At 45.1% G+C, this 9542-nt stretch overlaps 1 non-coding gene across 1 annotated transcript; it reads right to left on the bottom strand.

Moving 5' to 3' along the window:
• Window positions 1-8876: 8876 nt before the first annotated feature.
• Window positions 8877-8983, bottom strand: LOC122905718. Its single transcript, XR_006384411.1, has one exon. It is a non-coding gene; the product is annotated as a U6 spliceosomal RNA (small nuclear RNA).
• Between the last annotated feature and the right edge of the window lie 559 nt (window positions 8984-9542).

The following is a 9542-nucleotide window of genomic DNA, read 5'->3' on the forward strand; positions in this document are numbered from 1 at the left end:
GGAGAACGCGCATGGAACTCCATTGTTGGTGGGACTCCTATAGGCAGCGGTCCTTCGTGCTGGGTTCTTGCTAAAAAGATGGACAGATTGTGTCTTGTTTGCTGCTGCCTTTTTTTTTTTTTTTTTTTTTTTTTGTGCTGAACCTGAGTTTGTGCCACCTGAGTCGTGGCACCTCCCATCTGAAAAACCAGCTGGCAAGCTTGGCGGAACATTTCCCTGAGAGAGGAGACAGATGTCAAAAAGGGGAGGAAAAGTTATGTGTAAATACCATCCCCTCTGGATGCTGCTGTAAGGTGTTATAGTTTGAAATGCTTTGGCTTTCAGGCATCTGGGTCTCGTAATTCTCTGTTCTGAGGCCCCTCATTCTCTGTAATCTGACCTGGCAACGTCCCGAGTACATTATAACTAAGGAAATCACAGACTGCTTTTGGTACCTGAGGGGAACGAAGCATGCTGACGACTGAGAAAACACTTTGTGGTGAATAATCTTTAGGTCAGTGTGAGCTCTAGACTGTGGGACTCCGGGTCTTGCCGTAAACCTGGGGTTGACCAGCAGTTCCCGTTCTCAGGAAGCAGCTTGACTTCTCCGGTCCTTCTTGTCTTATCTAAGTATAAAGCAATAGGACTTCATGATTCCAAGTTACATTCCAGTCATTGATGCCCTACCCTGGTTCTTTCCTTTGACCGTCTGTCTACCCTGGAAATGTAGGCTTCCCGGGGACGTATGTGCTTCCATGAGACTGTGCAGGAATTTGAAATGGAACATGTTTATTTATTATTTTATTTTATTTGGAGAGGGAAAGCGGGGGGTGGGGGGGAGAGGTCGGGGGAGAGGAAGAGACAGACTGTTAAGCAGACTGCACGCCCAGCACGGAGTCAGTCAAGGGGCTCGCTCCCACAACCTTGAGATCATGACCTGAGCCAAAAGCAAGGGTTGGACGCTTAACCCACTGAGTCACCCAGGCGCCCATGTAATGAGTATGTCGACATGTTGGTCACATCCCACGTGGGGGCCGCTCTTCCTTTCAAACATCAGTGCTCCGCAGTCTACCGGGCACTGACAGTGCTTCACTGTTGAGGTCCGTATTGTTTCTGCCGGCGCAGGATTGATCTCCGGCCTCCCAGCACTCCCCGTGCAAAGTTGGGGGAGCCACAGGGTCCTCGACATTTTCCAAACATCCACATGCAAGAGGGACCACATCACCCGCTGCGGCTTCTCACTCCCACTGCCTCCTCCTCTCTCCTCACTCTCCTTCGTCGTGAATGTCCTTCACGGTCGCCAAACCCGAAGGGTGGGCCCTTTGACCTCCCAGCTGCACCCCAGGTGGTTGGTTGGTGCCTCCCACCCTGATCACATGGCACCTCCTGTGGGGGAGAAGCCTTCTGCCTTCCTGGCTCTCACGATGGTGTCGCAAACAGCAACAAGAATGCCAGCAGCACCAAAGGTCCTCTGTGTTGGTACAGCAGGGTTGATCAGATAAGGATGGCCCTCTTTTCCTTCACTTACATGAAAAAGCAGTGAGTCTGAGTGAGTGAGAGTGAATTTTAAACAAATCACAACCTGATAGTTACCGGAATTGCTTTCAGTATTCGGGGTAGGAAACAAAACAAAACAAACAAACAAAAAATCCTTCATTTTTCTTCCCCCCCATTCCTTTGTTCCTTCCTTTCTCCTTCCCTTCCTTCCTCTCTCTCTCTTTCTTCCTTCCTTCCTATTGGTTTAAAGATTTATTTATTTATTTGAGAGAAAAGAGCACAACCAGGAGGGGCAAAGGGAGAGAGACTCCTAAGCAAACTCCCTGCTGTTAGGGCCAATTTAATGTTAAAACCTATACAATTATTAGGGCCTGCTAAGCCAGAGCAACTCCATATTGCCATGTTGTTGTTTACATCCACGGACTTCATTCCTGGAATAAACACCCCAGTAGTTCCTGGTATGGTTCTGGGTATCCATTCCCGGAGTAAACACCTTAGCAATAGAAGCCACGTACCTTGGGTCTGTGGTTATGCCCTATAAAACCAGCCTGTGAGATCGGGAGGGGGTTGCTCTCTTCGGAGGTGGCCCTGGCTGGTCAGTCTGACTTCTAGTGCTTGGTAATAGAATAAGGCTCTGCATAACTTTCACTTTGTCTCAGTCTTGTTCCTGTGATAATGGACCCCAACACTTGCTGAGCTCAGAGCCCGACCCTGGGCTCAATTGCACAGTTTTGTGAGCAAGACCTGAGCTAAAACCAAGACTTAGTCCCTCAACCAACAGAGTCACCCAGGCACCCAAACCCTTATTTTTTCTTGAAACAGTCATGAAAAGGAACTGTACATCATGGTCATAGTTGAGTTAAACCTTTGAGGGAAAAACAGCAAGGTTCTTAGCTACATATCAGTGCACATTTTACGCAGATTTTTAATTGTTAAATTTTCTGTCAGAATCTGTCAGAAGTAGTTTTTGTACTTCTTAAGGGCAAGGATCATGTAAATGTATGCCAAAATGTGTTTGCTTGATGAGTGAAAATCTTTGCAGGAGATCCATCCTATTTTTTCTTCCGCAGTTTTTACTGGTAATTAGATCCCCAGAAGCCTCTGGGAGGGGTAGCAGCACTTCCCCGTCGTAGTTGGGGAAACTAATGTTTAGAGGGATTGGGTGACTCTCCCCGTGTCCTGCAGCTGACACATGGCTGACATACATTTCACAGTCACCAGCTAGACCACAAACGCTTCCTTCATGGACACGCATCCCCAGGCCACTTGGTTGTGGTTTCCCGTGCAGGACTTTGGGACAACTACTCACCAACGTGGCTGTAGGCAAGGATTCAGATGGAGAATTGACACAGAGCGTTCAGCAACGGCAACGTGGCTATGCACGATGCCCGAGCTGGTATTCAGTAAGACACAGACCAGCCATCCTGCCTGAGGGAAGTTGTAGTTTATCTAAATGCCCTGAGACAGCATATTCAGGAGCTCCAGGAGACTGCCTGCACATGTAAAAGGATACCGGAGTTTTTCCAGAGGAGCCTACAGAAGTCCGGGCGTGGCTCTTAGCTAATCCTGTTACCTGGGCAAGTTATAGGACCTCTCCCACAACAAGCTCTCGCATTTGATTTAAGGAAAGAGGTAACTAGCATTTGATGAGAGTTGAGGTTTAGAGAAGATGAGCTTACAGGTTGGAGGCGTCTGATGAGATAATGAAATAAAAAATATATATATATGGTGTTTTTTGTATCAGGTGCCATTCCAAGTGCTTTATGTGTTTGAACACACATAATCCTCTTAACTCCATAAACGTATACAGAATCCCCATCTTACTCCCAAGGACCTTTGAGAATCAGCGAGAAGGGATTGGCTCCAGGTTAAAAGGTTAGTAAGCGGCAAAGCCAGGATCTGATCTGAGAGCAGATAGAGCTGATTCCAAAACAAACAGAAAGACGTCCTGAGGCTTTGAACTGTCTTCCTACTCTGTGAGACTGGATAAAAGGAACAGACCAGGTCTGAGCATTTTGCTGGATTCTGCCACATTCCGTACAAGAGCTCCTTTGGATGGAGCTCAATCTCTAGGTACTCTGTTGTGTATGATGGGGAGACAGTGAGCCAGGGCATGTCTCCTCACAGCTCAGTGTCTTCCACGGAGGAATTGCATGAAGTCGTTCTTTTCCCCGGGAGAACACGCCCCACACTTGGTAGACACTCATGCTGGGAGACAGTGTGCACGGCAGCTAAGGACACAGACTCAGCCACGTCCTCTCTCTAAGTGTATGAGCAATTAACTTCCCTCCAGCTCTGCTTACTCATCTTCAAATGGTAGTGATAATGGGCCAACCTGTTTAAATCATTGTATAGATTAAATGATTTATAAAAAAGAAATATATACATACACACACATATGTACACACGTGCACACACATATATGTATATATTTGTACTTGAGTACATATATACAGTCCTAAAGACAACTGTGTATTGCTCCTATGTCTCCCCTATGCCTTCTCGTCTCCAAGTTAAACATCCCAGGTCCTGGAACTGCCTCTAGCTTGTTCATCATGCTGGTTGATACCCTCTGGACATGGTCCAGATGGCCAACAGCCCTCTTCAAGTTGAGCAACCACAGCTGAACAATTCTTAAGCAAAACTCTGGGCACCCCCTGTCTCTGCTAGCTTCCCTGTGTGGTAGAGTGATAACTGAGACTCAATTAATGTCCTTAGAAGTCAGAGTAAGGTTTTGATGACTTTGAATGTGGCTTTTCATGAGACTTCACTTCCGCCTCTGAGAAAGGAAACTGATTCCTTTTCTCTCCTTCAATTCCTTATTTCCGTGATTAAAAAGTAGAAATCCTGGGGCACCTGGGTGGCTCAGTGTGTTAAGCATCTGCCTTCAGCCCAGCTCATATCTCAGGGTTCTGGGATTGAGCCTGCATGGAGCCCTGCATGAGGCTCCACGCCCAGCAGGGTGTTGACTCCTCCCTCTCCCTCTGCCCTCCCCTCCTCCTCATGCTCTCTCTCTCTTCCACTCTTACAAATAAATAACAATAAAGAATAAATAAAAAGAAAAAAACAAAAAAGAAAGTAGAAATTCTGTACACCATCAAAATGAAGAACTTGGATTCTCACTTAGTCCACACTCGGGTTTTCAAGAGTGAGAAGAAGTACTTGAAAGTGACTTTCCCATAGGGCTCTCTTTCATGGTAATCTTCTCTTGTGAATAAATCCTGTATTTTCTCAGACTGTAGGAGCTGCAGATGGACCTGGATTCTCTGGCTTGAAAAGAAGCAACGATGGACTTATTCGTTAAAGCATCAAGCAGAAAAGTAGGGTAGGGTCTACAAAAGGGATTCTAGACTTTATACTCACTAGACCAGCTAAAGGGTGATCTAGTCTATCTCAGGGGGTGGGAGTGCTTCTTGAAGGTGGGGCCAAAACCTGAGTGAGTTCATCAGTGGATTGTGCTGAGTTTACCTTCTGTATGCAAAAACCTGGGCCCTGAGCTCAGTGAACAGGGGGTATGGAGGATGGCTCCCTTACATGGGATCCTAGACCAAACAGGACAGATGACCTCAGTTTCAGACTGGGAAACTGAGGTGAGGGTGGAAAAAAAATGAACAGGTCTAAAGAAGCAGAAAGACTATTTTTACTGATAAGAAAGAATTTTTGAGACAGTGGAGTCTAAGGTTTCTAATATTCATCCCAGTTAGGACTCTCAGTTAAAATACAGGACACCCCATAAAATCTGAATTTGAGGTGACCATATATTTGATGAATGTATTTGGATAAGTATTTCCCAAATATTGAATGGGAAATACTTATAACAAAAAAAAATCATTGTTTACATGAAATTCAAATTTAACAGAGCGGTATATATTTTTATTTGCCATACCTGACAACCCTAATTTCAGGGGAAGTACAGAAATGTAGTAGATATTGTGGATCTGAGCTCTCAAGGGTCAGCCTCAAATAACTGTCTTTTCTATAAAATTGAGAATTAAAGGGATGGAATCAGATGGATATAATGGGGATACTGTACTTTAAGGCATGTTAACATGTATAGCTTTAGCCACTTTACAGGTAATCCAGAAAGGAGATGGTGGACAGACAGACAGGAGCTGGGTTTTCTGTGTTTGTCGAATTCTCAAAAGGAATTCCTGGGGCAAAGAATTGAGACAAGTGATTTATTTGGAAGGTGAGCCTGGAAACATCTGTAGGAGAAAGATGATAGCAGGTAGAGGAGAAAGCCAGTGCAGGTGCTAATGAGCAGGTGTCTGTGTGGGCTGCAGAGTCAGTCCTGCTGGAACCTGTATGAGGCAGCATGAAAGATGCCTCAAACACAAGAGTTCATCCCTAAATGAGTGGATAAGGAAGATGTGGTGCTGTCTCTCTCTCTCTCTCACACACACACACACACACACACACACGCATGCACACACACGGGTATTACTCAGTCATAAAAAAGAATGAAATCTTGTCATTTGCAACAACATAGATGGATCTAGAGGATATCTATCATGCAGACAAATACTATATGATTTCACTCATATGTGGATTTTAAGGAACAAAACAAACAAAAACCAGGCAAACAGATAAATAAACAAACAAAAAAACCACTTTTAACTACAGAGAACAAACTGGTGGTTGCCAGAGCGGAGGTGGGTGGGATGGGAAGTGGGGGAAGTAGAAGGGATTAAGACTCCACTCACTGGGATGCGCCCTGAGAAACGCATGGAAGTGTCGAATTATTCTATTGTAGACCTGAAACTACTGTAACACTGCGTGTTAATTATACTTCATTAAAAAAAAATAGTTAAAGCTTCAAAGTCATCCCAGCTTGTTAGGACTGGCTGAAGGCTGTCCTGGGAGCTGTCCCTCTGGCAATACCAGGTCGCTGGTACCCAGTGAGAGAAAGCCCCATGTGCAAAGTGATAGGTGCTTACTAGGATGCCTGCAGAGGTCCGGGATGATATTTGCTGAAGAGACATCTGTTGAGCATTCACAGAAGCTGCCACAATGTGTCTATCAATCAGTATATAGAACGAGAGATCCAACCTACCGTAAATCTTATGTTATGTTTAGATACATATTCAGACCATATCTGAGCAGGTTCCAGGTGTTTATAATGTTGGTTCATCTTTATACTATTTTGTCTGACCTCACTGACCCTGTGGGAAGCTCCATACCTGTACATCTCCTCATGTGCCCTGTGGGCTCATGTTCTCTAAATTCTCTCCATGATGAGTCCCGGGACCAGCAGCCACCATGCATGGGCTTCCTCTATTGCATCTCTGCCCACCCAGGCCAGCTCATTCTTTCTCCCGTCTTCGCATTTCTGTGCTACTGTTGTGTATCTCATTGAACACCCAGGAGTCCGGCTTCAGTCCATTTGTTGTTAATGGGTCTTACCCCGATAACTTTACTGTAAGGAAGTCACACTTGGGAAAAAGTGGCGAATATGAGATTACGGGCACTATTTTTAAATTCCAATAAGAAGTCCCCAAAAATAGAAATACTAGTGATCCATCAAGAAATGGATATAATGTAAAGCCCTTGGGTTAATTTCTGCCACCACACATTTTGTGAGTTTCCTAACTGCATCCCTATAATTCAGCTCTCGGAGAAAGTCTGTAATAGAGTATTTATGAAAGGGGTCAAGTCATACCCCAAAGGCAGCCATGAAACCCCACAGTGTCTGTGAAGAATTACCTCTCACAGATGTATGTGGGGCTCCAATGAGTCACAACCTCTATCATCAGAGCTACCAAGATGGTTTTATAGAGGTGATATTTTTAATTTGAAAGGGAAACATTTACTCCCTGTAAGAAAAAACTAACTGTACCATGCCAAATAAAAAGGATCCCTTTCTTCAAACCTCTCAGCCTTCGATTCCTTGGACACTACCCATGAGGAGGTATTTGGTGCTGTTTTCTGGGTGGGAAGGGCTTTGGCCAAGCGCAGTAACTGCTGGTGAAGCGACATTGTCACAGGGCAGAGTGTGAAGAGGGAGAATACTGGGCTTCCGAGCGTGTCTGAGACCTACCACTGGGATGCACTTGCCGGCCCCTGTGGGGTGCGGGTGTGAGGCCACCAATGCTTGCTGGGTCTTGGTGCTAAGAGCCTTGGGAGGCTCTGTGTGCTGCTACCATGTCTGACTTTTCTAACCTGAAGAGGGTGCGTCTAAGGACATGATCCAGCTCTCCTCCTCTTACCGTCCAGCTGAGGGTTAGCGGGTCCAGCCGAGGGTTAGCGGGTCTAGCCAGTCTAACACAGGACACCTCCACAACTGGACTTTCAGGTGAACGTGGCCACACGCCCGTTTACATAATAACATAGCAGACACAGTATGCACGTGTGTCATATGCACAGCACACACGTTTGCACGCCCGCATGGCGTTCTTGCTCTCTTGTGTGTTAGTGTAAGTGCGCAGGGTGAAACACTAGGGACGCTGAAAAAGAAAATCACTGTTTATCTGGAATTCAGGTTTTCCTGTTGTGTTATATTTCGTCTCACACCGGTGCCCTCGGCCCTGCTCGCCAGGCGCCCTCATCACGGTCTTGGCCTGAACGTGCTGCCAGGTGAACACAGAACACCAATTCGTGGTTATGCTAAGTTGTCACTGTTTGGGATATTCACGGGGTCAGGGCCCTGGTCCCACCACCATGTTGTCCTCCTTCCAGAACATTCTGCAACGTTAGAAGACCCTGAGGAACAGACTGCTCCACCAGGCCTCAGGGAGCCCTTGCCATGCCCTTGGCCGTGCTCAGAGAGCACAGAGGGTTCAGTCCCTTCCAGTCTGGCCCTTCACAAACTTGAAGGGATTCCAAGGTCTGGGTACATTTTCCCGAATTCCCTTACTAGCAAAAATGTCTCCCGCAACATAGTATTAGTTCCATTTCTTTTACTCTGTTTCCGGGTCCTCCTTTATGTCTTTTCCACAGCTTTTCTGGTGAGGACGTACTGAGCTCCGCACACGAACGCTTTCATTAGCTTCCTTTGTTTCATGTCCTTCTATTATTCTTACAGGCTCCCAATGTGAGGGGGCGTCTTAATTATGGTCATAGCGCTCAGAGTCCTTGCCCGTGCCAGAAAGAATACAGAAGAATCACTCGTCCACTGCCCCTTTAAATGTCAAGATATTTTACTATGGGATCTTATCTCAAATGCAGGGGACTTTGCATTCTCACCCTTACATAACTGACAGTAAGTTACCCCGAACAAAGTTGGGAACATATGAATGGTGGGATTCTCCTCATTCACTATGTGTTTTGTAGAACAACATGTAAAATGTAAATATAAATTTTGTTTTTCTGTTACCCATGTGCTAGGATACCTGGATGCCTTGAACTTCACGCCCTTTCTAAATTTATGTATTTGCTTACTTAATTAATTCATGAGTATTTTTTAAAATATGGAATGCTTCATGAATGTACTTTTCATCCTTACACAGGAGCTATGCTAATCTTCTCTGTATTATTCTAACTTTAATATCTGTGCTGCCCAAGTAAGCGCTCGCTGTTTTTTTAATATTTAAATTTTTAAAATATTTATTTATGTATTTATTAATTTATTAATTGTTTGTTTGTTTGTTTTCTTGTTTGCTTATTTAAGGAGTTTCCATGCCCAGTGTGGAGCCCAATGCAGGGCTTGAACTCACCACCCTGAGATTAAGAACTGATTGAGGAGCACCTGAGTGGTTCAGTGGGTTAAGCCTCTACCTTCAGCTCAGGTCATGATCTCAGGGTCCTGGGATTGAGCCCCGCATCGGGGTCTGAGGTCCCTTTCTCTCTTTCTCTCTCTCTGCCTACCTCTCTGTTTACTTGTGATCTCTCTGTCAAATAAAAAAAATAAAATCTTAAAAAAAAAGCCAAAAAAAAAGAACTGACTGAGATTGAGAGTCAGACACTTAACTGTCTGAGCCACCCAAGTGTCCCCACCCTCTTTCTTTAAAAAATGAATGATTGGAAATTTCTAATTGATTCCCTGACAATTTCACTTCACATTATGAAATCACATGGTATTGATAAAGTGTAGCTTGGAAATGGCAGCAACATTCGAGGTGTAATACAGG

This window comes from Neovison vison, chromosome 4 (assembly GCF_020171115.1).
Source record: "Neovison vison isolate M4711 chromosome 4, ASM_NN_V1, whole genome shotgun sequence".
In the NCBI taxonomy this organism is placed as follows: Eukaryota; Metazoa; Chordata; class Mammalia; order Carnivora; family Mustelidae; genus Neogale; species Neogale vison.